Genomic DNA, 27016 nt, shown 5'->3' with positions numbered 1-27016 from the left:
ACAGTTTGATTTCACAGAAGTGTGATTGACTTGGAGTTACATTGTCTTGTTCAAGTGTTCCCTTTATTTTTTTGAGCAGTATATATATATATATATATATATAAAATCTGTATGTATGGGTCATTCCATGAAATACAGGACACAGTACATGAGATGTACATTATATCACAGCAGAGGATGTAGTTAACGTTGGTGACTGCTTTGACGTTGAATATGATGGAAAGTGTTACCCAGCTGAGATCAAGGACATCAGAGATGATGAATACTTAGGGGTAAATTTGCTAAAGCTTCTAAAACATGGAATTGGTGATGTTTCTAAAAGGCAATACATAATGTTCCACCGCTGAGATTCTCGGTGTCCATGCTTCTTCCACTTGCTCCACCTGTATCAATACCTCAGACATTCACAATGATCATCCAATAGTTTTAGTGTCATGATCTACACGTATGCTCACCTAGCGTGTCGTTGAACTTATACCACGCCTTTCCACATTCCATATTATTTTGTCCGTTGTGCTTATATGGACGATTGATTTTGATTTAATTACGTACGAACTTCTGTATGGAGAGTTGCATCCAATGTTTATGTGACCTATGGTTTTTCTTTCTCAATCATATCTGTCTGTTTCCCGCTAACAGGGGTTTCACTATGAGGTGCTACTTTGGGAACAACAATCGCGCGATATAAAAGTTTTTCTTTGTATTTGTGTATATATATATATATATATATATATATATATATATATATAGTGTGTGTGTGTGTATGTGTGTGTGTATATATATATATATATATATATATTGTGTGTGTATGTGTGTATATATATATACATATATATACATACATACAGTGTGTGTATATATAGTGTGTGTATATATATATATTTTGTGTGTGTGTATATGTGTGTATAAGTATATCTATCTATCTATCTATCTATCTATCTATCTATCTATCTATCTATCTATCTATCTATCTATCTATATGAAGCAGTCAGGATCCCTGCTGTCGGGAACCTGTCAGTCAGAATACTGACTCTGGGATCCTGTCACTAATCTGAATCTTGCTCCAGAAATCCTGACAACCGGGATCCCAAATGAGGAAACACAGTGGTGCTGCAGAGGTATGCTGCGGGTGGGAGTGGGGGGGGGAGGTCAGGTTTAGGCTGCGTCCCAGGGGTTGGGCTGTGTCTCCGGAGATTAGGGTTAGGCTGCAGTGAAGGGGAGGGGGAGTTAGGGTTAGGCTGCGTCCCAGGGATTCGGCTGCATCTCCGGAGGTTAGGGTTAGGCTGCAGTGAGGGGAGGGGGAGTTAGGGTTAGGCTGCGTCCCAGGGATTGGGCTGCGTCTCCGGAGGTTAGGGTTAGGCTGCAGTGAGGGGAGGGGGAGTTAGGGTTAGGCTGCGTCCCAGGGATTGGGCTGCGTCTCCGGAGGTTAGGGTTAGGCTGCAGTGAGGGGAGGGGGAGGGGGAGTTAGGGTTAGGCTGCGTCCTAGGGATTGGGCTGCTTCTCCGGAGGTTAGGGTTAGGCTGCAGTGAGGGTGGGGGTTTAGGGTTAGGCACCCACCTTAGAGGGTTAGGATTAGGCTACCGGGTGGGAGGGTTAGGTTTATGCAGCAGGGATGGGGGGTTAGGTTTAGGCACCTCCGGGGGGTGGTTAGGGTAGGTCACAAAGGGGGGAGGTTCAGGTTAGGCTGCGGGTAGGGAAGGTTAGGGCTAGGGAGGTGGGGAGAGGGTAGAACACCCTTTACTCGCCCCTTTCGATATTTTCAACTTCTGTATTCCGGCGTCGGTATTTCGAATGCCGGGATACCATACGCCAGGATCTCATACTGATCCTAGATATATATATATATTTATTTATTCATACAGGGCCAGACTGGCTCACACAGGGGAAACCCCCGGTGGGCCCTACCACATGGGATCAGGTTCTAGATTGTGCACTTGAATTTTATATTATACATGTGTTACACTATACTGCACAGGACTATGGTGTATGGTCTACAGTGCATTGCTGTTATTAATCTGGTACATTATCATGATGCTCTAGCAGAATTTACTAAATATATTTATCAAGGGGCCCTGACCATGCACTCATTAATGGTTAGCCAGGCCGCTAAGCACGGGCCCTACCACTGCATTCCCCCGGTGAACCCTTCATGCCCCAGTCCGAGACTGTGTGTGTATATATATATATATATATATATATATATATATATATATACATGTGGTTGGTGCGGCACTCCAGGCGACCAAAGAACTCAGAGCCAGTACGACAGGTTGAATTACAACGTTTCAATGCCTATATTCGGCATTTTCATCAGGTCAACAACATACAGAGTAAGATAACTTACCTAAATACCAAGTGTAATCACCCAGGTGTGGAGTAGCGTCCGGAAGTCGGGACACCCGCCCGCTCCGTTCCGCACATCCCGATGACGTCAGCATCTACAGCGTCATCAACCAGTGCCCATCACCATAACAACCTAGTAACAATCATCCTGCATAGCATATCGACAGAGCTATAGTACCATCAATATAAATGAGGCAATATAATGCACCTATCAGATGAATAATGACCATAACCAATAGACATTAAACATGTTACAGCACTGAATAAAATGTAAGGGCGCACTTCCCATAAAAAGCAACATAATTAGTCTTACATGTATGATCCATACTTAAGTATACATCTAGCTAAGTGGACACCCAAATACAAATATAGTACTACAGTAACATATAGTCCCACCAACTGTCCAAGGGTACCCCCAATGGACATATTATATTAGTATGGGGGATCACTATAGGGAAGAAGCTGGCTATTACACATAGTAACCCAAAGGACCTGTGTCCAATAGCTAAATACATGAACATATTAAATAAGGCTATTCAAGCCCAATTGCTCGTTCAGACCCCTTGGGTGCATAGTCCCCAAGCGATGGATCCAACGTGTTTCCAACTGACGTAATTTCAGACCGCGGTCCCGGACGCTACTCCACACCTGGGTGATTACACTTGGTATTTAGGCAAGTTATCTTACTCTGTATGACCTGATGAAAATGCAGAAATAAAGGCATTGAAACGTTGTGATTCAACCTGTCGTACTGGCTCTGAGTTCTTTGGTCGCCTGGAGTGCTGCACCAGCCACATGTATATTTCACACGATGTGAAGGCACCCGGCGCAGCACTGACACTAATGGGAGAGACGGACCTTCTGTTGGCTATATATATATATATATATATATATACACACTAGTTACCAGCCCTTCAAAATGACGGAACAATTTAAGAGTAATGTCATCCCTGGCAACTTGTGGGGGCAGACTTATTAAGCCTGGTGAAGTGATAAAGTGGAAGGTGATAAAGTACCAACCAATCAGATCCTAACTACCATGTTACAGGCTGGGTTTGAAGAATGACAGTTAGGAGATGACTGGCTGGTGCATTATCACCTTCCACTTTTTCACTTCACCAAGCTTAATAAATCTGCCCCTTTACATTTTTGCAGCACCCTTTGATCTGCATGCACACACTTTATGTCCTGCAATTTATATTTAAGCACTGTACAGCATTCTACATGTCCCGTGAACACTGCGCCCTTCTGCACTGGCACAGAGGTATTGTGTAAGCTACAATTAGCTCTGTCACTCACTACCAGTTCCTGCATTGACAGTACACAGAAGGAATATGCAACAGAAGGGACTTTCCAGGGCAGCAATTGTGCTGGTTGCTCAGTGAAATAAAATATGTATGCAAATGAGCAGGGCATGTCTCAGCCTACATGGTTTAAATATCTGTGACACTATTCTATAGCACTTACAATGCAGAGAGTCAATTCTTCATAGGAAAAATACCAATCAGCTTCTGGAACGAAAGGTCAATTTTATTGGAGCGCAAAGCAGAGCGAATGCGGACTGAATTATTGGGAGAACGTGAGACCTAAAAAATATATATCAAGAATTATATTAAAATAAATGGTAAGTATTTGTACAAATAAAACAATGATATTATCGGTTGCTTTTCCGGTATCAGAAAATGACTACAAATAACTTATTCTTACTTTACACACAGCAATTCCATTGCTCAACTTATTGCAAAGTGATACTGAAATATTTCTATTCTTGTTGTTTTTAAAAAAAAAATTTTTATTATGTTATTATTTGTATGCTGTCATTATATCTTCATTTTTTTTTTCTTTTTTTTTTTACATACAGTATATTCCAGTTTAGACTTTTATTAGCCGTTATCATAAATTCAGCAGTACAATATAGGGTGATTCAAAAGTCGCAATACACCTTTTTGTTTCAAAAACTGTGCAGAAAAAGGGAAAACTGACTTAGATTCAAGATGGCGCCCATGTTTGGTACATACCCTAAAAGATAGCCCACCTCACCCATACCTTACAAGAGTATTCAGTTTTCCCATTTTCTGCACAGTTTTTGAAACAAAAGGGTGTACTGCGACTTTTGAATCACCCTGTATTTTGCTGTATTTACTAATTTATATGGATTATTTACAGTGTTGTAATGAATCCGTACTTTTCCCTCTGTAATCATCTCATGTATAGAAGCTATTTGAAAGTTGACACAAGCAGAAAATAAATAGTACTACTAGTGACTTGAATATAATTATCAATATTACGCAGGCAAATATATATGTTTTATTATTAACTTAAAGGAATTACTTATAAAAGTGTATAGTACATTACTGCCTCTACTTACTGTAGAATACAAAGCAAAATAATGCAAGTAACTTTGCAACTGGGTAAAACCATGTAGCGCTGCAGGTGGGGCAGATGTATTGTGTGCAGAGAGAGTCAAATTTAGGAGAGGAGCGTCCAAACTCAAACCTAAATTGCAGGGTACACATAAAGGTGTCTGGTATTTGTGGGCTACATGCAAAAGCAGACAGTATTTACCCAGCATGCAAAAATAATAAATGTATTTGCTATTCCTTGTATTGCACCATGGTTTGCTTTAATCCCAACTCAGAATACGCCCCATTATGTTTCCAGGGCTCGTTGTGTCCAGTTTGCCCTTTATATTGCTATTAAACTGTATTTGATCAAACCATACTATGGCCAAGATTTATCAAGCCTTGGAGAGTGATAAATTGCACGGTGATAAAGTACCAACCAATCAGCTCCTAATTGTCATTTTTCAAACACAACCTGTAACATGACAGTTAGGAGCTGGTTGGCTGATACTTTATCACTGCGCAATTTGTCACTCTCCAAGGCTTGATAAATCTGGGCCTAAATTTTGCAAGATTAACCTGTATGGCTGATAGTAACCTGATGGCTATGTTCTATGGATAGTGCAGATGCACATTGTCTAATATTGCACACGAAATGTTACCGTTCAGTAGTATCGGAAACACTGAGCCCTCTGTGGTCGCTGTTTGTCATGTGGAAAGTTGGACCATTCAGTTGATGCCTCATAGATCACAATTAGATATTTTATTGTGATTCACTGTCTTTCTTGGCCTATACACTTTAGGATTTGCATCTGGTTAGGTCTAAAATATCTTAATAGGCAAATAAAATTGCAGTGTGTATGGGCACCTTCACCGGATATATAAATATCCAGGTAATCTATAGGCCTATAACTGCTTCTCCGTTCAGTCGGTGGCTATTTACAAATAAACACAGAAAAAAACAAGTTATAAAAGAAAGGTTATTGGAATCAATAAAAAAGTTTTCATAGTAGTTTAGTGATTGTGTTTATACTGTTTAAATTAGTAAAAACATGTATCTATATAAAGTACATATTTGCAGTATGTTAGCTATCATCATGTTTAAATAAAAATGAATAGAATGAAAAAAAAAGATATAATGGTAGAATCCTTCTATATAGTAACAGTAATAATAATAAACTTGTAATAATAATAATAATAATAATAATAATGATAATAATAATAATGATGATGATGATGATATTGATAATAATAATAGTAATAGTAGTAATAATTATAATAATATTAATAATAATAGTAGTAGTAGTAGTGGTAGTTGTAATAATAATAATAATGATAGTATAGTAATAAGAATAGTAATAGTAGTAGTAATAATTATAATAATAATAATGATTTTAGTAATAATAATAATAATAATAATTTTAGTAATAGTAGTAATAATAATAATAGTAATTGTAGTAATAATAATAATAATAATAATAGTAGTAGTAGTAGTAATAATAGTAGTAATAATAATGATGATAGTAGTTATAATAGTAGTAGTAGTAGTAGTAATAATAATAATAATAATAATAATAGTAATAACAATAGTTGTATAAATTATAATAATAACAACATTAATACATTAATGCTACCTGTGTTACTATTAAATAGTAACAATGTGTCAAACGTTGGTCTCTGCAGGTCATTGCAGATGAAGAGTGCAGGCTCAATGTTATTAAGCAAAACAGAGCTTATAGCAAATTAAAACTGAAGTATGCAAACAGATGAGGAACATTATTCTGAAGCGATATATTTGCTGACTTCTTAAAATATTCCACCAGGAGAGTGCTGGAGGTGCAACCGCGTCTGCAAGTGCATCATTGTTGATTACCCCCCCTACCCAATTTGTGCCATTTTACAGTTGGGTCAGGGCTACGATGATGCAATTCCAATGTGATTCAGTCATTCAGTCGGGAAGTAGATGGCAGCGGTTATCAAGTACGTGGTGAGATCGCCACTAGGTATAACGCAGCAATTAATTTTAAGGTAAATCCAACATGGTCTGATATATATAGACATCACAATATTGTGTATCATTCCCTCTTTGAGTGCCTTTGTCGCTTGGGCACACTACGATCACCACAGAGACTGTACTTTCTGGTCTTCCTCCATTATCTGTTGGCCATATTAGAAATATACTTAATAAAATATATATTTTTAAGTTTTTATTTATTTTGAAAAAGAGGAGACGACGCACACTCTCATAGACGTACTATACTTTTTTCGGGTTTAACTGTAGGTCTTATTCGGCAGTAAAAACTTTGGAATAAAAATACATAATTTAAAGCAAAAAAAAAAAAAAGGGGGTGATAGGTTATATAAAGTGTAAAAACACATGTCGTGTACATAAGATACTCTATCAACAACCATAGCTTTAAAATCTTCTTTTAAAAACTTTGTTTTGATAGCCATTCCAGTGGCAATTGATCCGTATTAGCCACTGGGGTCCGAGAGAGATGTCAGTAGTCAAAGCTAGAGGCAGAGAGAGTCAGGAGGATTGCCAGGAATTGCAGAGGTCAGGAGAGCAGTGGATCAAGGCAGGGAAGGACAATAATCTGGCAGTTTGTGCTACTAGCCGCCAGATTCATAAACCCTCAGGATGCAGGGGATTGGCTGCGGTCAGGAAGTGGGTGGTACTGTATGGTGGTCTGAGCATTCTCCAGTCATAGTGTATTAGTTCTTTGCAAAGAGGGTTTAGATAAACAGCTGCAGCTGTGGCTCACCAGGCAGGACCAGTGCTGCCAAGACCAATGGACCAGGGAACAAAGCTCTGACAGTCTTGCGGCACTTTCCCTATTGAACATAAAGCAGTTGTAATTTTAATCGAGATAGTTCCATGATGTAGCCATATAATCTGATTTTTCATGCAGGAAAGCTTCCCTATGTAGCATAATATTCAGATTTAGAGTGTCTTTATGGACAGCAATGGAGTAAACAAAAAATAAAACCGACACCCAAAAATACATTTGGATGTATGTAAACTTTGTAAAGTCATGGATTCAAAGCGCTCAGAAAGACACAACCTCAGTGTCGGACTGTGGTATGAAGGGCCCACCGAGGGAATGCAGTGATAGGGGCCCAAACTTAGCGGTGTGACCAACCTACAAAGGGGGTGTGGCCAACCCCCACAGAGGCTTGAAATGCACAATAGTCTTGTGCAATGTAATGCAACATATCTACCATGTATAATACAAGTGCAGAGTCTGGAACCTGATCCCTAGAGGAAGGAGTGGGCCCTAAGGCAGTGGGGCCCACCAGTGGTTTCCCCTGTACCACTGTGGGCCAGTTCGACTCTGCACAACCTTATTGGCAAAAGACAACCTTTTTTTTATATGCTGTAGTAGCCTTGGTGGCCATCTTGGTGTAGGGAATGAAGCCTCCCCGGAGCAATATGGAGTGTGTGCAGTAGCGCTCTCCATCTTTAACACCAGGCCCCCCGCTAGGCCCCCACAGACAATCCCAGGCTAGGGTAATCAGTACCTTCTCACCTGGAGCATCCATACAAATGTACACAATCTCGCGCTGCTAAGGAGTGAACACTTGCTCAGTGTGATTTAGCAATAAAATTAAATCATTAGTTGGGACCATTCAAGTGCAAAACATCTTTTTATAAAGGGTTTGAAGGTCACTAATTATTGAACAAGTTCTAATAAGGTGATTAAGACATTTTATTTCTTTTTTTTTTAACTCAGAAAACTTTCACAGTAATTAAAACTCATTTTTATAAATCTTTTATCAATCTTTTAAAAAAAAAAAAATGCTTCCGAAAACCACACAAATCTGAAAGGGAGTTAATGCTCCAAGATAATTACTATTCCCAAATTGAATTATTTTATTATTGAGTGCATCTGAGAGGTCACAGGAATAATCAACACACGGACAATTAAAGTTAAGCTTATTTAAATATTAATCGCTCGTTTTCAATATATACTGATAAAAATTTTTTAATGGAACATTCACCTCAAACAGCTTCTACTAGATACAATTCAAACACATCGCAGTGAAGAGCAGTAAAAGTGAGAGAACTTATATTAATTCAATGCGGTATAATTCCAATAGCAGTGATCTACGTACACCCTGTAGTTAGAATATAAATGATATGAATAACATAACTTGTGCTGAAGCCTAATAGTTCACCTCAAGATGTGTGACTTTCCTTTGGTTCCATTTGTAGAGCTAGTCACAGTATTGGTCCAACGTTGTATGTTTTATTCGGGATCAGTAGCGGAACTTGCCACGGGCAAGCAGGACTTTTGCCCTGGGCGCCGCCTTCCGGAGGGCGCCGGAGCCATCCGGAGGGTGCCGCACCATGGCATGATCCGCCACTGTGCCCCCCGCTGGTCCCCCGCTGTGAAGGGAACCAGACGCTACGCGTCTAGTTTCCCTTCGTGGAGAGAACTTTTGCTGTGCGGTGCGCGATGACGTCATCGCGCACCGCACATAATTGTGGCACAGACGCTAGGGGTTATAATTGACCTCTAGTCTCTATGCATCCGAGGAGAGGAGCGTCGCCGGTGGAGGTCTGCAGCGGTCTGGAATCAGGAGCGGGGATGTAAGTATACTTTTTTTTTCTTATCTTTCAGCGGCGCTACAAATGGGGGCATAACTGACCATGCCCCCATATTAAGCCACGCCCCTAACATTTTGCCCGGGGCGCCACAAGGGCAAGAACCGGCCCTGTTCGGGATGTAGTTACCGGCGGCCTCAATATACCGATGCCGGGATCCCGAACAATTAAAAGCCCAACAGTCGGCATGCTGACTATTCCCACTCGTGGGTGTCCATGTTATTAATATAGCACTTTTCTCCAAATAGAACTCACAGTGCTTTACATTTGCCTTTACCACACAAAAGGCAAAACAAGTTTATCAAGGGACATTAGTGAAATGCTTGAGTTGTTTGACTATATTGGCATGGACTATCACAAGTGAACTTTTTTATTTCTATTTGGGACGTGACTAAGCACCATTCACTTGTACGGCGGTGGAATGTAAGGATTTCTTTAGTAGTCCCTTTTTGCTAGTGCCGCATAGTCTTTGAGCGCCTTGGGATCTGGGCCAGTTCTAGACCTTGCGGCACCCAGGGTGAACATTTCCTTTTGGCGCCAACCCACCCATTCAAAACAGGGGCAGTGTGCGCTGAAGGCAGGTGCCAAAAATGTAGGAGGGTGTCCTCATGGGGAAGGGGCATGGCAACAGAATAGTACCAATTCACATTACATTGCACAGTAGTGTCCATCAGTCACATTACAGCACACAGCAATACCCCTTATACATAATATGCCATGCTACAGCCCCTTATACACGTTGCGCCAGGCAGAGCCTTTTATACATGTTGCACCAGGTAGAGCCTCTTATACACATTGCGCCAGGTAGCCTCTTATACACCTTGCGCCTGGAAGCCTCTTATACACACTGTGCCAGGTAAAGCCTCTTATACACGCTCCTCCAGGTAGCCTCTTATACACATTACGCCAGGAACCCCCTTATACACACTGTGCCAGGTAGAGCCTCTTATACACATTGTGCCAGGTAGAGCGCCTTATACACATTGTGCTAGGTAGAGCCTCTTATACACATTGTGCCAGGTAGAGCCTCTTATACACATTATGCCAGGTAGAGTCCCTTATACACATGGGCCCTCATTCTGAGTTGATAGCTCGCTGGCATTTTTCGCAGTGTAGCGATCAGGCTAAAAATTGGCTGTTCTGCGCATGCGTATGGTATGCAGCGCGCACGTGCGAAGTACTTTCACACAAAATGATGCAGTTTTACACAAGCTTGAGCAACGCTTTTCAGTCGCTCGAGTGTTCGTAGTGATAAAGCTAGATATTTATCTTATATAAAACCCTTTGTGAGGTCTAAGAACACTGTACGCTATTCACGTATGGAGTACCGTAAGGGTACGCTCGTTGCGTAACAATCGCTTAGCCGTAGTCGAGACGCTCAAGCGTCACGTTCGCTCACGGCCAAGAGATCACAGGCAGGCACGCTATTGGCTGCCGTCTAACGTAATGATTCGCTATAGCGTAGCGGACGCTCGGGACCACGAGGAGATCACCAGCGGCGCTGACGCTCACAATGTTAAACCTTAGTGTAGAAATAGGGTGTAGATGCAACCTAGTGTAACCTTATTAACACAAATGCTGTTCGAGCGTCACCGACGCTCTGAGAATACTAAACACTATAAGAAATACACAGATACCTGGGCTTAGGGTCCAACGCCTAATAAATATATATTATGAATGATATACTTGCAAAAGAATTAACACAATACAAGTCATACACTACAATATAACATAGACTACCTAACCAGATAACTACACAGGAAATACAATACAATACAATTATGTTTTAAGGGAAAAATAAGAGAGAAAGAGGAGAAGAGAGAGAGAGAGAGAGAAATGGCCCACAATAACAGTAAGAACAATATGGTTGCGGAGAAACACTTACGCACAAGGGGAAACGATCGCATGCGCCTCTGGACATCCAGCTCCCGATTTTCAGCAATGATAACCGTTGAAGAGTGAGAGCTGGATGTGATCGGCTTGTCTATTTATGCCCCACACACAATACAATTCAATGGTCCCTACAATCTCATTGTTCATTGGACACAGGAATTCCTCCTCGCATTATAACAAAAGGTCATAGGTTGATTCATACAGGTGGGCTGTGACTATTTCCAACAGCTCAGGTGGGTGGGATACTGGGTTTCCCGCCGCATGACTAAGTAAGAGCAAATAATAGTAAATGGACATAAACTTCTTATGTCCATAACTATTCGCACGAGCGATTAATCCGCTCCAAACTAACACCGGAATATTGCTATTTAAATACTCTTCCGATGGGTACCAAACACCACTGTATGACCCCTGTTAGACCCTTCGTACAATACAAAGAGGGATCTCTCTGTCCAGGAACATGCTATATTAACTAAACTTTCAGAATCTATCAAAGGGACCATGATCTACAAAATACATTATATAGTGAAAATATGTAACGATTGAGTCGCACGCTACGATCACATAAACTCTACCGTAAATACGCATACCGTGCGCCTGCGGGTGCCCGCGACTGTGAGTATGCGCCCGTACGGGAGAGCGTACGCATGCGCAGCACGGACCTGTGTGAGGTGCAAATATGGTAGTGTGCATAGAGATATTTTTCTGACTTTGACAGTCCACCCTTTGGCAGTCAACAATAACTGCCACTTCCTAAAACATTTCAAAAAGAGAAAAATATATGTCAGGGGTTAATACATTTCCATGGTTGGGTAGGGAGGAGAGAGGAGAAGGAGTGAAGAGGGTATGACCTAGTGAGATAGCAGAAGCATGTGTGTATGAGTCCATGTTTGGGGGGTCATGTATCATCGTGCCGTACGTGTGGTACATCAAGCTTCGAGGTATTGCGAAGTATACATTTGAATTCCTTCTTATCCCGTGGTACGGGTCTGTGGATGGGCTGTCAAACTTTACCGAGCTCTTTTCGGCTTTTGGTTGTAACAAAATGGGGGAGCACATTTTAGTTGATGATACATGAATGGGGGAATATGTGATTGCTGATATCTGTGCCTGGATTCCCTATCGACTATGTGTGTCATTACCTGAGGGTTGTAGAAATGAAGATAAAGAACACTTATGGTAAATGCTGTAGTATTCTATGTCAGGTTAATGTACATTTGTCGGTTGAAGTCTTGTTCGGTGTCTGTTGGTTGCAGTCTTCTTTGTGCTTTTGCCCATAAGGTGCGAGCAAAAGCTGTCAATGTCCATAGATTTACAAAAGTGTTGGGCTAGCGTAATTTTAAAATTTCTAGGGAAACTGGGGATCTATGGCAAAGTTCATCAAAAATCTGTGCATCAGGTTGTCAAAACTTCTTCTTTAATCCATCTGTTGTCTGTACATCGGCTCATCAAATTCCTCGTCCAAGTGGGTCTTTTTACCTTGGAGGAAACGGAAAAACAGGTGAAAGAAACGGACCGTAGAAATCGCATTTTCATCACATCATTGTTTCTACATTTGGGTCATAAATCAGATCCATGGGAATTACAGTTTCCTCACTCCTTAAACTCATTACCCTAGTACGACGATTGCACTTCATTAAAGCCTGTCCGCATCTAAATATCAAACCAATTGATATGACAACACCTAAGATACATAGGAGAAACTTCCCAACATCCATTATGACTCCTTGAGCCCACTCTCCTAAACCAGAGAACCAATTTCGCGGGTTCAACCATGACACCCAACCAGTCAGCTCATTACCTACAGCAGCAAGAGTGAGATTGTGTCTCCTGCGAAATTCCCACTTCAGTTGGAGAATATCGTCCATCTTTTGGTCTATGACCTCGACCGGGTCCTCGGTGCTATTCGTAATATATGTGCAACATTTCACGCCGTATTGTGTTGCCAGTGTGACACAATATCCGCCTGTCACTGCTGTGAGGTAATTAAGAACCATTCTATGCTGTACCAGTTCTGTTTTATAAGCTTGAAGTTCTCTTCCAGTATACCTAAACGTGTCATCATACATTTCAGTGATATTATCTAACAAATTTGCAAGCGCAGATATGTATTTATAATTCAGCACTCCTCTGGTGGTGCAAGTGATGTCTAACGCGATTAGAAACTGAATCCCGGTGGATTCATGGATCATGTCAGAGGCCGGATGCTCTGTTCTTTCTATCAGGTGCCGTTTAACTACGTGCTCGTAATGGGTGTGAGTATAAGGAGTTTGGGCAACACGGTGTATGTCTTTCATTTTGTCATGTGATACAGTCATTACTTCAGGCAGTACTTTTCCAATATAACACAATCCTTCAGAGTTTGGGGCAAGCCACTTATACGCCTTTCTCCCGCATATGAAATATGCATCATCGGGGAGAACATATGGGACGGAGTAGGACATAACCATATTACACACCTTCCATGTGAAATCTCCTAACCCTAATTCTTCCATCTGCTTAGTACACGTATCAGGTTGTACGATATGTGCACAGTATCCTGGTGATACCTCTCCAACTCTCGTAATCCTATTTCCTAAGGTATACCTATATCGGAAAGATTTTCCTCTACTGGCTATGTGGCGTATAAGCTCTGTATCTGTAGGCATTCTATCTGCTCTATGCGAAAAGGTCATGGTTTGGTTACTCCATGATACTTCCCAATTTCCTGGCTTTCGGGGATTGGAGATGTTAAAACATAATAGGGACCTATCCACATGGTATTGGTGGAGCTTCAAACTAGGAGGGCTGGAGATATTAAACCTCCTGTCCACCGGTCTCCCACCACTTAACTCAAGTACCTCCCCTAACGTTAAAGGAAATGGTACTAGCCCTGATTTGCTATGACCTTGAGGTACTTGAGAGCATACCCAACAATCTGTTTTATTTAACACACTACCCACTAAGGAGTGATAGTCACTCAATGGATGCCGGTCCATATGGATATTAAAACTGGATTGGCATTTCTTAATGCACCCATCCTCCACTACGTTGTCACAGAGCCTACAGATACAGTTTTCTTCAGCTAACAATCCTTCACAATTCCTTCTATGGTCAATGCTATCGGATCATTTTCGGATACTCGCCTTTGCTTGTTGATTATGTTGTTCTTGGAAAACTACGCCTCCATCTCTGTCATCAGAACCCATTCCAGAACCTCTCTCGACCTCCATGGTACTCTCGCCGGAACAGACTGCTCTGGTCAACATCATGGTCAACAGGAAAATCCGGATCACAGTCTCTTGGGGCAAGTCCATTTTGTAGGAGGAAACGGAGAAGAATGAGAAGGGGGAAAAAAAATAATTTGAGGGAGAGGGGATGGGAAGTTGGAGAAAAACAATAAAAGGGAACAGGGGATCGACAACTGCTTTTGGTCTTGTGATTTTCAATGCTCAGGTGCCGCCTCAATCCTCCTGGAACAGACACTCCAGTGATACAACCTCTACCGTCTGTTCCTTATCACGGGACCTCTCTGGATCAGCAACCTTCTTACAGTGGGACGAATGAACCCAAGTCTCTCTCTCAGCAACCTTCAATGCTGTAGTGCTAGTCAATAAGACCTGGTATGGTCCTTCCCATCTGTCAATAAGGCAACCTGAGCGTAGAAAATTCCGTATCATTACATAATCCCCAGGTTCAATGTCATGACAATTACTATCTGGTAAATCAGGAATCACTAACTTCAGATTATCATTTTGATTCCTTAACTGTTTACTCATGTTAATCAAGTATTTTACAGTCACTTCATTGTTACACTTCAAATCATCCTGAGGGTTAATCATAACATGCGGTTGTCGACCAAACAAGATTTCAAAGGGAGACAGATTAAGAGGGGACCTGGGAGTGGTTCTGATGCTGTACAGTACAATGGGTAAAGCTTCTGGCCATGTCAATCCTGTCTCTGCCATCACTTTACTCAGTTTATTTTTAATAGTGCTGTTCACTCTTTCTACTTTCGCACTCGCCTGTGGACGGTATGGAGTGTGCAGCTTGCTATCAATTCCCATCAACTTACACATTCCTTGAAAGACATCACCTGTAAAATGGGTACCCCTATCACTTTCAATTATTCTAGGGATACCATATCTACATACAAATTCCTGCACAATTTTTTTAGCAGTAAACATAGCGGTATTTGTGGCCGCCGGAAATGCTTCGACCCAATTTGAGAAAACATCTATACAAACAAGTACATATTTCAAATTTCGACACGGGGGTAATTGAATAAAGTCAATCTGTATTACCTGGAAAGGGCCGCCGGCAGGTGGGATATGAGATGGTTCTGTAGGTATTGCCTTTCCGATGTTCTTTCTCAAACAGGTAAGGCATGACATTGCTCTTTTACTCGCATGAGATGAAAATCCTGGGGCACACCAATATGCTCTTACCAACTTGCACATCCCTTCCTTGCCCAGATGAGTCAGCCCGTGAGCTGCCTCAGCTAAACATGGAAGGTATGCTCTGGGGGCCACTGGTTTACCGTGTCCATCCGTCCAGAGTCCTGAGGACTCCTGGCCATATCCTTTTGCCTTCCAGACTGCCTTTTCCTGTGTGGAACACAAATTTTGCATCTCACACAACTTCTGTGTGTTGATGGTATTAAATACCATCAGTTGTGTGGTGTCTGTCTGTCTGGGGGTAGCAGCTGCTAACTTAGCAGCTTCGTCTGCTCGGCTGTTACCAAGTGATACTGGGTCTTGGCTATATGTGTGTGCTTTACATTTGATAACAGCCACTCTGTCGGGTTCCTGTATCGCTGTTAGAAGCCTTTTTATGTGAGCTGCATGCGCTACCGGTGTACCAGCTGCCGTCATGAAATTTCTGAGGCGCCATAGGGCTCCAAAATCATGGACTACCCCGAATGCGTATCTAGAGTCGGTGTAGATATTGGCTGATTTGCCCTTAGCCAATTCGCATGCTCTGGTTAGGGCGACCAGTTCAGCAACCTGGGCTGAGTGAGGTGGGCCTAGCGGTTCCGCTTCTATGGTGCCTTGGTCATCTACGACTGCGTATCCAGTACACAAGTCTCCCGAGTCTGACTGTCTATGACAACTACCGTCCGTGTAGAACGTAAGTTCTACATCTTCCAGTGGGTTGTTACTGATGTCAGGCCTTGCGGTAAAATTTTGGGTCAAATATTCCATACAATCATGTGTGTCTTCCTTTGTATTAAATCCTCCTTCCCCACCACTCTCATCCTCCACCCTTTGTGCCTGTCCAGGCACACCTGGGAGATATGTTGCAGTATTTAATGCACTGCATCTCCTTATGGTGATGTTTACGGGGGCCATTAGTGCCAATTCCCATCTTGTAAACCGCGCTGATGAGACGTGCCTGGTTTGGGCAGAATTCAGCAAGGCTGACACTGCATGTGGTGTATGAATTGTGAGGTTGTGACCTAGCACGACATCTTCGCTTTTCGTTACTAGCAATGCTATCGCAGCAACGCTTCGCAAGCATGTGGGGAGGGATCGCGCTACCGTGTCAAGCTGAGCGCTGTAATAGGCTACTGGCCTGCTGGCATCACCGTGCTTTTGGGTTAGTACGCCTGCCGCGCAACCAGCACTTTCTGTTCCGTATAGTTCAAAGGGTTTCCCATAGTCTGGCATACCTAATGCTGGTGCCTGCGTTAGGCACTGTTTAAGTCTCTCAAATGCTGTCTCAGACTCGTCTGTATGCGAAATCCGATCAGGTTTGTTTGAGGAGACCATCTCCTGCAAGGGTAACGCTAGAATGGAAAACCCTGGGATCCAGTGACGGCAATACCCACACATTCCTAAAAACGTTCTGATCTGTTGCTGGGTTTGTGGCAGAGTCATGTCTCTAATTGCTTGAATTCTATCAGCGGTCAGGTGTCTCAGTCCTTGTGTTAGACAGTGTCCCAAATATTTTACCTTAGTTTGGCATAATTGCAACTTGTCTTTGGAAACCTTGTGTCCTGTGTCTGAAAGATGAAACAGGAGCTGTTTCGTATCCTTCAGGGATGCTTCCAATGAATCAGAACACAGTAGTAGATCATCCACGTACTGTATTAATACTGATCCACTCACTGGTTGGAAAGACTGTAAACAATCATGCAAAGCCTGGGAAAATATACTTGGACTATCTATGAATCCTTGTGGTAATCGAGTCCATGTGTATTGGACTCCTCTGTATGTAAATGCAAACAAATATTGGCTGTCAGGGTGCAGAGGTACCGAAAAGAAAGCGGAGCAGAGGTCAATAACAGTGAAAAATTTCGCAGTGGGAGGGATTTGCATTAGGATGACAGCTGGATTTGGCACTACGGGGAACTGACTCTCAACTATTTTGTTAATCCCCCTTAGATCCTGCACTAGCCGGTAACCCCTCCCCCCACTCTTTTTCACAGGGAAGATGGGACTATTGGCAGTGCTGGACGTTCTTACCAGAATGCCCTGTTGTAGCAAGCGCTCTATTACTGGGTAAACTCCTAACTCCACCTCTGGCTTCAGAGGGTACTGTGGGATTTTTGGAGCTATCCTACCATCTTTTACTTGTACAACTACCGGAGCTACGTTTGCCATTAATCCAGTGTCCTGTCCATCTTTAGTCCAAAGTGACTCTGGTATCTGGGATGTCATTTCCTCTACTTGGGATGGAGTCCTATTTGTCATAATGGTATGTGACATTAATTTTGACGGGGAGTCTAACATGTCTCGCACTTCCTGAGCGTGATTCTCAGGTATGTCCAAGAATACACCTTCAGGAGTACAATAAATGACGCACCCCATTTTGCACAACAAGTCTCTTCCCAGGAGATTAGTCGGTGCCGATGCAGCCAGCAAAAAGGAATGCTTGGTATGTAAAGGCCCTATTGTAATCTCGGCTGGTTTGCTAACAGGGTAATGCTGGACTACTCCTGTTACTCCCATGGCTGGAATTGTCCTACCAGTGGTTCTCATGCCCACTGTCGAATTTATCACTGATTTGGCCGCCCCCGTATCTACAAGAAAGTTTAATGATTTACCAGCTACATTAATTGCAACTTCGGGTTCACTTCCAAGGCTTGCAATCAATTTTACTGGCTGCAGATTACAGGTATGGCCACACCCCTATTGGGTATGGTGACCTCCCTGAATCCCGCTGGCAGCAACTACTTGTGATGGAGTTAATTGGGAGCTACCAGAGGCTTGCCAGTCTCTGTTCGGGGGATATCTTTTTGTTTCCCCTGCATGTGGCTCATAACTCCGTTTCTGCGGACCCTGATCCCAATGTCGTGTATCGTGTCGTTGTCTAGGGGGTTGATAAGATTTTTGTATATTTCTCGATCTACAGTCTCGTGCAAAGTGTCCCTGTTTGTGACAAGAATAACATGTTACCACATTTGACTTACCCACAGGGTTTGGTGATATTAACACAGGCTGTTTTGTGGTCAAGGCCTGTATACTTACTGCCATTAACTTATCACCTTGTTGTTCCCTGTGTCTGGTGATATTCCGGTCGTGATCAATAGCAGCCTCTCTCAAAGTAGCCACAGACAGACCTCGCCAACCTGGTTGTGTGGTCTGTACCCTAGTCTTTAATGACTCTTTTAGACCATCCATCAGTACCGATACTGCTACTTCTCGATGGTTTATGTTTGTTTTAATGTCCTCTATGCCTGTGTATTTTGCCATCTCTAATAATGCTCTGTGAAAATACTCTGTAGCTGTTTCTGACTCCTTTTGTTTAATGGAGAATATCTTGTTCCATTTAACTACCGCTGGGAAATACTCTTTTAACTGTAAGCTTATTCTTTTTACATTGTCTTTGTTGTACACTTCTGTAAGAGGTACATCCTGATCTAATCCACAGTCAGCTAAAAATTGAGTTGCGTCAACATTGGAGGGTAAACATGCTCTCAGCAATATCTGCCAGTCTTTGTTGTTGGGCTCTAACGTGTTACCTAGGTCTCTGATGTATTTTTGGCTGGCAACTAAGTCTTTTCTAGGGTCAGGGAATTCAGACACTATGGTCCTTAATTCCATTCGGGAAAATGGGCTATACATGGCAATGTTCCTAACAGGAGTGACTCCTGAAGTGTCTGTTTTCCCATTTGGAACTACTATTACCTTAACAGGATTAACTCTAACAACCTCATTCTGTGTAGATTCTACAGGCTGTGGTGAAATAGTTTCAGCATAGTGTATGGTGCCGTACTTACCCGTTGATACGACCTCACCTATCCCTCCGCTAGGGGCCTTTGTTACTAATCTCGGGGGTGGAGCTGTGCCTACTGTGGTCTCTGCTATGGTGGCTGCTAGAGAGAGCGCTGAAATTGTTGCCGATTCGTCCTCTTGATCACACTCCTGAGGAAAGTTCAAAACAGGGTACAACTTGCACGGGTTAATACTTGCATTGGTTAATTGGTTAACATTATCTTTAACATTTACACAGTTGCTAAGTGTTTGTTTGTTACACCTTAGTGCGTCATTCTCCGCAACCAATTTCTCTCCTGATATGTATGGTGGCGGTGGGGCCGTGGCTATCAGTTTCCTGATCGAGCCAGATCCCGCCGCCTGAGCCAATCCTCTCTGTATGTCACCCTCCTGTTGCCACAACTGCAAATAATCATAATGCTTGATTCGTCTCTTTGCTGATTTAATGAGACATATCCTTCTCCTTAAATTCGTTAACACTTCTGAGCTGAAGCTACCTACTCTTGGGAATTTCTCCCCGTCATGTACTGTCATTCTCTCCCATTCATCACATAAAGCTTCTGTGTGACTTCCGTACTTTTCACACATTACGTACCTTGCCGACCCGACTGGTCGGTTTATGGAATCAACCCGAACCGAGGTTGATCGCCCCCTTCCTGAACAACTGGCCCCCATAATTTGCAGGTGTTACGGACCCTTACAAAAAACCAAGATATTCATGATAGGTTGACGGTAAGGTTTACCGAGCACCTTACTCACTCTGCCCATGCCGACCAATACGACCTGATCACACCGATATGGTGCTGGCGTACTCGACCCAGGGCACCTATTAACCTTTGTTTACTGGAACATGCGAGGGATATCCGCAGAACACTTACTCTTTCCAGTAAAGGTGAGGTTGTTGGATAATTCCTGAGTGACCAGCGAACTTCCCTTTGTAAAAATAAAAAATTACACAAATCACGTCAGAATGTACAAATAGCGTTTATGACCTTCGTACACAAATAGTACTGGTCAGGTTTACTAATGCACACAATTACGTGCGGTACAATCGTTCAGTACATAAGCAACTAATCTTATGTACGGAGCGACCAGCGGAATCGAAAATTGCGGCTGCGAATTCCTTCAGCAAGAGCTTGTATGGCCTATATGGGTGTTGCACCAACCCTTTTAGGTGTTGTGCCTGTGGACTGTATAGCGGACTTCCTTGTCTGCTGTACCTGAACCTGCTGGTCTGCTATGACCTCCTGGTCTGTTACAGTATGACCTCCTGGTCTGCTATACTCTAATGCTCAATTTTTTTATGTTTAACCAAGGATGCCTCCCTAGCCACCGTGCATGTCACTTACACGTATGTACCTCACGAGAACTCGATGATTTCTTTTGGTTCAACCTCAAAATTGTATAAATGTATGTAAAAACACTCACTCACCACATGTACACTTTTGTTTCTATTTCTATTTCTGCGCAGAAATTTCTCTTTAGACCAGATGTGTTACAAATTAGGAGAAGGATCTGTTAATTTAAATTTCGAATTTAAAATAGATTTGCGCTACTTATCGCCTGTTGCGTTATTTATCGCTTGTTGCGTTATTTAAAAATCAACACTATCGTGTGACTTGAGTTACGTGGGCATACCCAGACGCTCCGTTGCGTAATTTACGCTGCGTGCGTCGGCCTTTGCGTACGCGAGTCTCCCTTTGTTAGAGACACGTGTACACCAGTCTTTGTCCACCGTAACACAACTAACACGTTTTATCAATGTAGATGATCCTCGATCATCTACCGCACACCACACCAATCTCTCCTTTTACCTTTAGGTAGAGCTGCGTGTATTTCTATACCTTAACTGTATTACCTTTACTCTTTAACTATGAAATAGCGGCAAATCTCTCTTAGTACGTTTATCAATTATACAATGGCAAACAGGAGAGTGATATATGAAAATACACGAATGAAAAGAAATGCAGATATGCGTGCGTGTGTACGCAAGACAGAAATAAACAGTTTAAAAAAAAAAAAGACACTATCGTTTTGTTCTTACCTCCGGTCCCGGATTCCTTCAGCACCCTTTACTAAGCGAAGCAGACGCTTATCCAAACAGCACTACGAGGAATATGACCTCCCGCCCTTTGCTGCTGGATAATGTCTGCTGAAATTACCTAGTGCAGATATGTGAAGGACGGGCGAGCCGCCAATTGATAAAGCTAGATATTTATCTTATATAAAACCCTTTGTGAGGTCTAAGAACACTGTACGCTATTCACGTATGGAGTACCGTAAGGGTACGCTCGTTGCGTAACAATCGCTTAGCCGTAGTCGAGACGCTCAAGCGTCACGTTCGCTCACGGCCAAGAGATCACAGGCAGGCACGCTATTGGCTGCCGTCTAACGTAATGATTCGCTATAGCGTAGCGGACGCTCGGGACCACGAGGAGATCACCAGCGGCGCTGACGCTCACAATGTTAAACCTTAGTGTAGAAATAGGGTGTAGATGCAACCTAGTGTAACCTTATTAACACAAATGCTGTTCGAGCGTCACCGACGCTCTGAGAATACTAAACACTATAAGAAATACACAGATACCTGGGCTTAGGGTCCAACGCCTAATAAATATATATTATGAATGATATACTTGCAAAAGAATTAACACAATACAAGTCATACACTACAATATAACATAGACTACCTAACCAGACAACTACACAGGAAATACAATACAATACAATTATGTTTTAAGGGAAAAATAAGAGAGAAAGAGGAGGAGAGAGAGAGAGAGAAATGGCCCACAATAACAGTAAGAACAATATGGTTGCGGAGAAACACTTACGCACAAGGGGAAACGATCGCATGCGCCTCTGGACATCCAGCTCCCGATTTTCAGCAATGATAACCGTTGAAGAGTGAGAGCTGGATGTGATCGGCTTGTCTATTTATGCCCCACACACAATACAATTCAATGGTCCCTACAATCTCATTGTTCATTGGACACAGGAATTCCTCCTCGCATTATAACAAAAGGTCATAGGTTGATTCATACAGGTGGGCTGTGACTATTTCCAACAGCTCAGGTGGGTGGGATACTGGGTTTCCCGCCGCATGACTAAGTAAGAGCAAATAATAGTAAATGGACATAAACTTCTTATGTCCATAACTATTCGCACGAGCGATTAATCCGCTCCAAACTAACACCGGAATATTGCTATTTAAATACTCTTCCGATGGGTACCAAACACCACTGTATGACCCCTGTTAGACCCTTCGTACAATACAAAGAGGGATCTCTCTGTCCAGGAACATGCTATATTAACTAAACTTTCAGAATCTATCAAAGGGACCATGATCTACAAAATACATTATATAGTGAAAATATGTAACGATTGAGTCGCACGCTACGATCACATAAACTCTACCGTAAATACGCATACCGTGCGCCTGCGGGTGCCCGCGACTGTGAGTATGCGCCCGTACGGGAGAGCGTACGCATGCGCAGCACGGACCTGTGTGAGGTGCAAATATGGTAGTGTGCATAGAGATATTTTTCTGACTTTGACAGTAGTATGATTGACAGGAAGTGGGTGTTTCTGGGCGCCAACTCAGCGTTTTCAGGGAGTGTGCTGAAAAATGCAGGCGTGCCTGATAAAAACGCAGGAGTGGCTGGGGAAACAGGGGAGTGACTGGCCGAACGCAAGGCGTGTTTGTGACGTCAAACCAGGAACTAAACATTCTGCAGTCATCGCAAGGTAGGAGTAAGTATCGAGCCACTCTGAAACTGCATGAATTTTTTAGTAGCAGAACTGCTAACCTTTCGTTCGCACTTCTGCTAAGCTAAGATACACTCCGAGAGGGCAGCGGCTTAGCGTTTGCACTGCTGCGATCAACTCGGAATGAGGGCCATTGTGCCACGAAAAGCCCCTTACACACACTGTGCCAGGTAGAGCCTCTTATACACATTGTGCCAGGTAGAGCGCCTTATACACATTGTACCAGGTAGAGCCTCTTATACACATTGTGCCAGGTAGAGCCTCTTATACACATTGTGCCAGGTAGAGCCTCTTATACACATTGTGCCACGAAAAGCCCCTTACACACATTGTGCCAGGTAGTGCCTCTTATTCACATTGCGCCAGATAAGAGGCAGACAGCATGGTGCGGGCAGCGGGCGGGTGCACGCAATTCATGGCACTGGCATGGTGACTGTGAACGCACCCTCAGGCCACAGCGCCCTGTGCTCCCGCCCTGCTAGCTCACTCTTAAAACCGCCACTGCTTGGGATTCATTTTATTGTTTGTTTGTTGATCTCTGAATCAGGTCCTAAGTAAATGCATGTGTGTTACTAGCGCTTCCACCAGAATTTGGATATCATTATTAGCATTTCTAATGTGTTCAGCAGCAGTAAAGCAAAAAACACAACTCAACATACTGTATTCCACAACGCAAAAAAAAAAACACAATGCATCGCATTCCATAAACTAGTAAATGCAAGTACACATGACAGCGGTTATAGTCACACTAGAAACAATGGTTTCTATTGCGGATACATGTATATTATTACCATTAAACATGCAAATACGTATCAGTTCAGCTCAGGAGCAGATTGGCCATTGGGCACACCAGGAAAATTCCGGGTAGGCTGACGTGTCTGTGGGGCCGGTGTGTTGTTATGTAGCCTCCATTAATTCTGTTATTCCATCTCTGCAGTACAGCAGCTCTGCCATCCAGTGATACTGCCATGGCTACACAGTATGTTATATCTCTTGTGCTGCCCATGTCGGGCCACTTCTGCAACATTTTACAGGGGCAGTTTTAGTTTCCAATCCGCCCCAGGTCTCAGACACAACTGCAGCAAAGACACAAGGAAGGCCACAATTGCGTACAATCAGGCCAAATGAGGAGGGATCCCGCCCCCCTCAACAGACGCCACCCCCCTCAACAGACCCCACCCCCTCATTAGACCGCACGCCCATTAGAGCTGCCTCCATAAATTTCCCAGGCTGGTTTTCCATCCCACTCCATCCCTGGTTCTGTTAACGCTGGCCCAGATTACAGCATGCCAGCCAAACATGCAAATGGTCAAAGAAGGGTACATTTCAGAAAGACACAACATGGATGGAACCAGAGTGAGTACATGAGCTTAGACGGCTGGATTTCATAGTTTGCTGCTTCCAGTAGGAGGAACTGGGCAAAGTAGGGTGAATGCGGTGACGCTTCTATGCAAAAGATTGTGTGCTGTGGTTAGAGATGAGCAGGTTCGGATCCCTGAGAACCGAACCCTACCGGACTTCACTACCCGAACCCGGATCTGAGTCCGGCTCGGGTTTTCCCGCCTGACTCGGAAACCAGAACGAGGCAAAACGCCATCATCCCGCTGTCAGATTCTCACAGGTTTGGATCCCATATAAGGAGCCACGCGTCATTCCAATTTTCACTCCGGCATTGGAGAGTGTAGCGAGAGGACGTGTCTCCGTCCTCAGTGTCTGTGCGGGAGGGGAAGTGGGGTGGCGATTCCAGTGCTGTCTTGTGCTGCTCAGTCCAGTGTAGTGTCTTATGCTGCATCAGTCCAGTCACAGTGGTGGTGTCCTCTGCTGCCATATGTCCAGTGCTGCTGTATAAGTCCAGTCCAGTGGTGCTGTGTTGTGCTGCCTCAGTCCAGTGGTGGTGTTTTGTGCTGCATCAGTCCAGTCACAGTGGTGGTGTCCTCTGCTGCCATATGTCCAGTGCTGCCGTATAAGTCCAGTCCATTGCAGTGGTGCTGTGTTGTCCTGCATCAGTCCAGTGGTGGTGTCCCTGTGCTTCTGTATAAGTCCAGTGGTACTGCCGTATATGTCCAGTGGTACTGCCGTATAAATCCAGTCCAGTGATACTGCCGTGTATGCCCAGTGGTACTGCCATATAATTCCAGTGATACTGCCATATATGTCCAGAGGTACTGCCATATAAATCCAGTGGTACTTGCGTATAAATCCAGTCCAATGGTACTGCCGTATAAGTCCAGTAATATTGCCGTATAAATCCAGTGGTACTGCCATATATGTCCAGTGGTACTGCCGTATAAATCCAGTCCAGTGATACTGCTTTATAATTCCAGTGATACTGCCGCATAAATCCAGTGATACTGCCGTACAAATCCAGTGATACTGCCATATAAGTCCAGTGGTACTGCCGTATATGTCCATTGGTACTGCCGTATAAATCCAGTCCAGTGATACTGCCGTATATGTCCAGTGGTACTGCCATATAATTCCAGTGATACTGCCGTATATGTGCAGTGGTACTGATGTATAAATCCAGTGGTACTGGCGTATAAATCCAGACCAGTGGTACTGCCGTATAAGTCCAGTCCAGTGGTGCTGCCATATAAATTCAATGGTGCTGTCCTATGCTGTATATTATTTACTCCAAATAAAGGGGTTATTAATATTTAATCCAAATAATTTTTAAAGGGTTTGCCCTTTGTGATGTAGAGGTACACTCTCCTTTGCTGCATTTTGTTATATAACTCCAGAAAAATAATGGAGAACAAAAATTTAGAGGATAAAAACAAGATTTATGGTAAGAACTTACCATTGTTAAATCTCTTTCTGCGAGGTACACTGGGCTCCACAGGGAAGCAAAGTGCATCAGGGTGGGCGCCCTGTGGAGCCCAGTGTACCTCGCAGAAAGATATTTAACAACGGTAAGTTCTTACCATAAATCTCGTTTTCTGCTGCGGGGTGCACTGGGGTCCACAGGAAATAACATCGGGGATTTCCTAAAGCAGTTCATCATGGGAGGGGACGCACTGTAGTGGGCACAAGAACCCGGCGTCCAAACGAAGCATCCTGGGAGGCGGATGTATCAAAGGCATAGAACCTTATGAACGTGTTCACTGAGGGCCACGTAGCCGCCTTGCACAATTGTTCAAAGGTCGCACCACGGCGGGCCGCCCAAGAAGGTCCGACCGACCGAGTAGAGTGGGCCTTGATGGTAGCAGGAGCTGGAAGGCCAGCCTGTACATAAGCATGTGCAATCACCATTCTAATCCATTTAGCCAGGGTCTGCTTGTGAGCAGGCCAGCCACGTTTGTGAAAACCAAATAGTACAAAGAGAGAATCAGACTTCCTGATAGGAGCTGTCCTCTTCACATAGATACAGAGAGCCTGTACCACATCCAAAGACCGCTCTTTGTAAGACAATTCAGGAGAAACAAAGGGCGGAACCGCAATCTCCTGATTAAGGTGGAAAGAAGACACCACCTTAGGTAGGTATCCGGGACGTGTTCTAAGAACAGCACGGTCTTGGTGAAAAATCAGATAGGGGGACCTACAAGACAAGGCACCCAAATCCGACACCCGTCTAGCAGAGGCAATAGCCAGCAGAAACAGTACCTTAAGGGAAAGCCACTTAAGGTCTGCAGATTTAAGAGGCTCAAACGGAGACTCTTGTAAAGCCTCCAGAACCACCGACAAATCCCAAGGAGCCACAAGCGGGATGTAAGGAGGTTGAATCCATAACACACCCTGAGTGAACGTATGAACATCAGGCAGAGTGGCAATTTTTCTCTGAAACCAAACGGACAAGGCAGAAATATGAACCTTGAATGAGGCCAGACGAATGCCTAAGTCCAGGCCCTGTTGCAGAAAGGCCAAAA

The 27016-nt window shown here is 43.4% G+C and overlaps 1 long non-coding RNA gene across 2 annotated transcripts in view; it reads right to left on the bottom strand.

Annotated features, from left to right (window-relative positions):
- Positions 1-3837: 3837 nt before the first annotated feature.
- The window catches only part of LOC134933514 (uncharacterized), a 50569-nt gene continuing 27390 nt past the window's right edge, over positions 3838-27016 (bottom strand). The window contains exon 3 of one of the 2 annotated variants that reach the window (XR_010179724.1): positions 3838-3929. This is a non-coding gene — a long non-coding RNA (uncharacterized LOC134933514). Of the gene's footprint in view, positions 3930-6879; positions 7521-27016 lie in introns of those variants that run through there. The other variant, XR_010179723.1, reaches the window with a different exon arrangement.

This window comes from Pseudophryne corroboree, chromosome 6 (genome assembly GCF_028390025.1).
Source record: "Pseudophryne corroboree isolate aPseCor3 chromosome 6, aPseCor3.hap2, whole genome shotgun sequence".
NCBI lineage: Eukaryota > Metazoa > Chordata > Amphibia > Anura > Myobatrachidae > Pseudophryne > Pseudophryne corroboree.
This window is presented reverse-complemented; position numbering and strand designations above follow the sequence as displayed.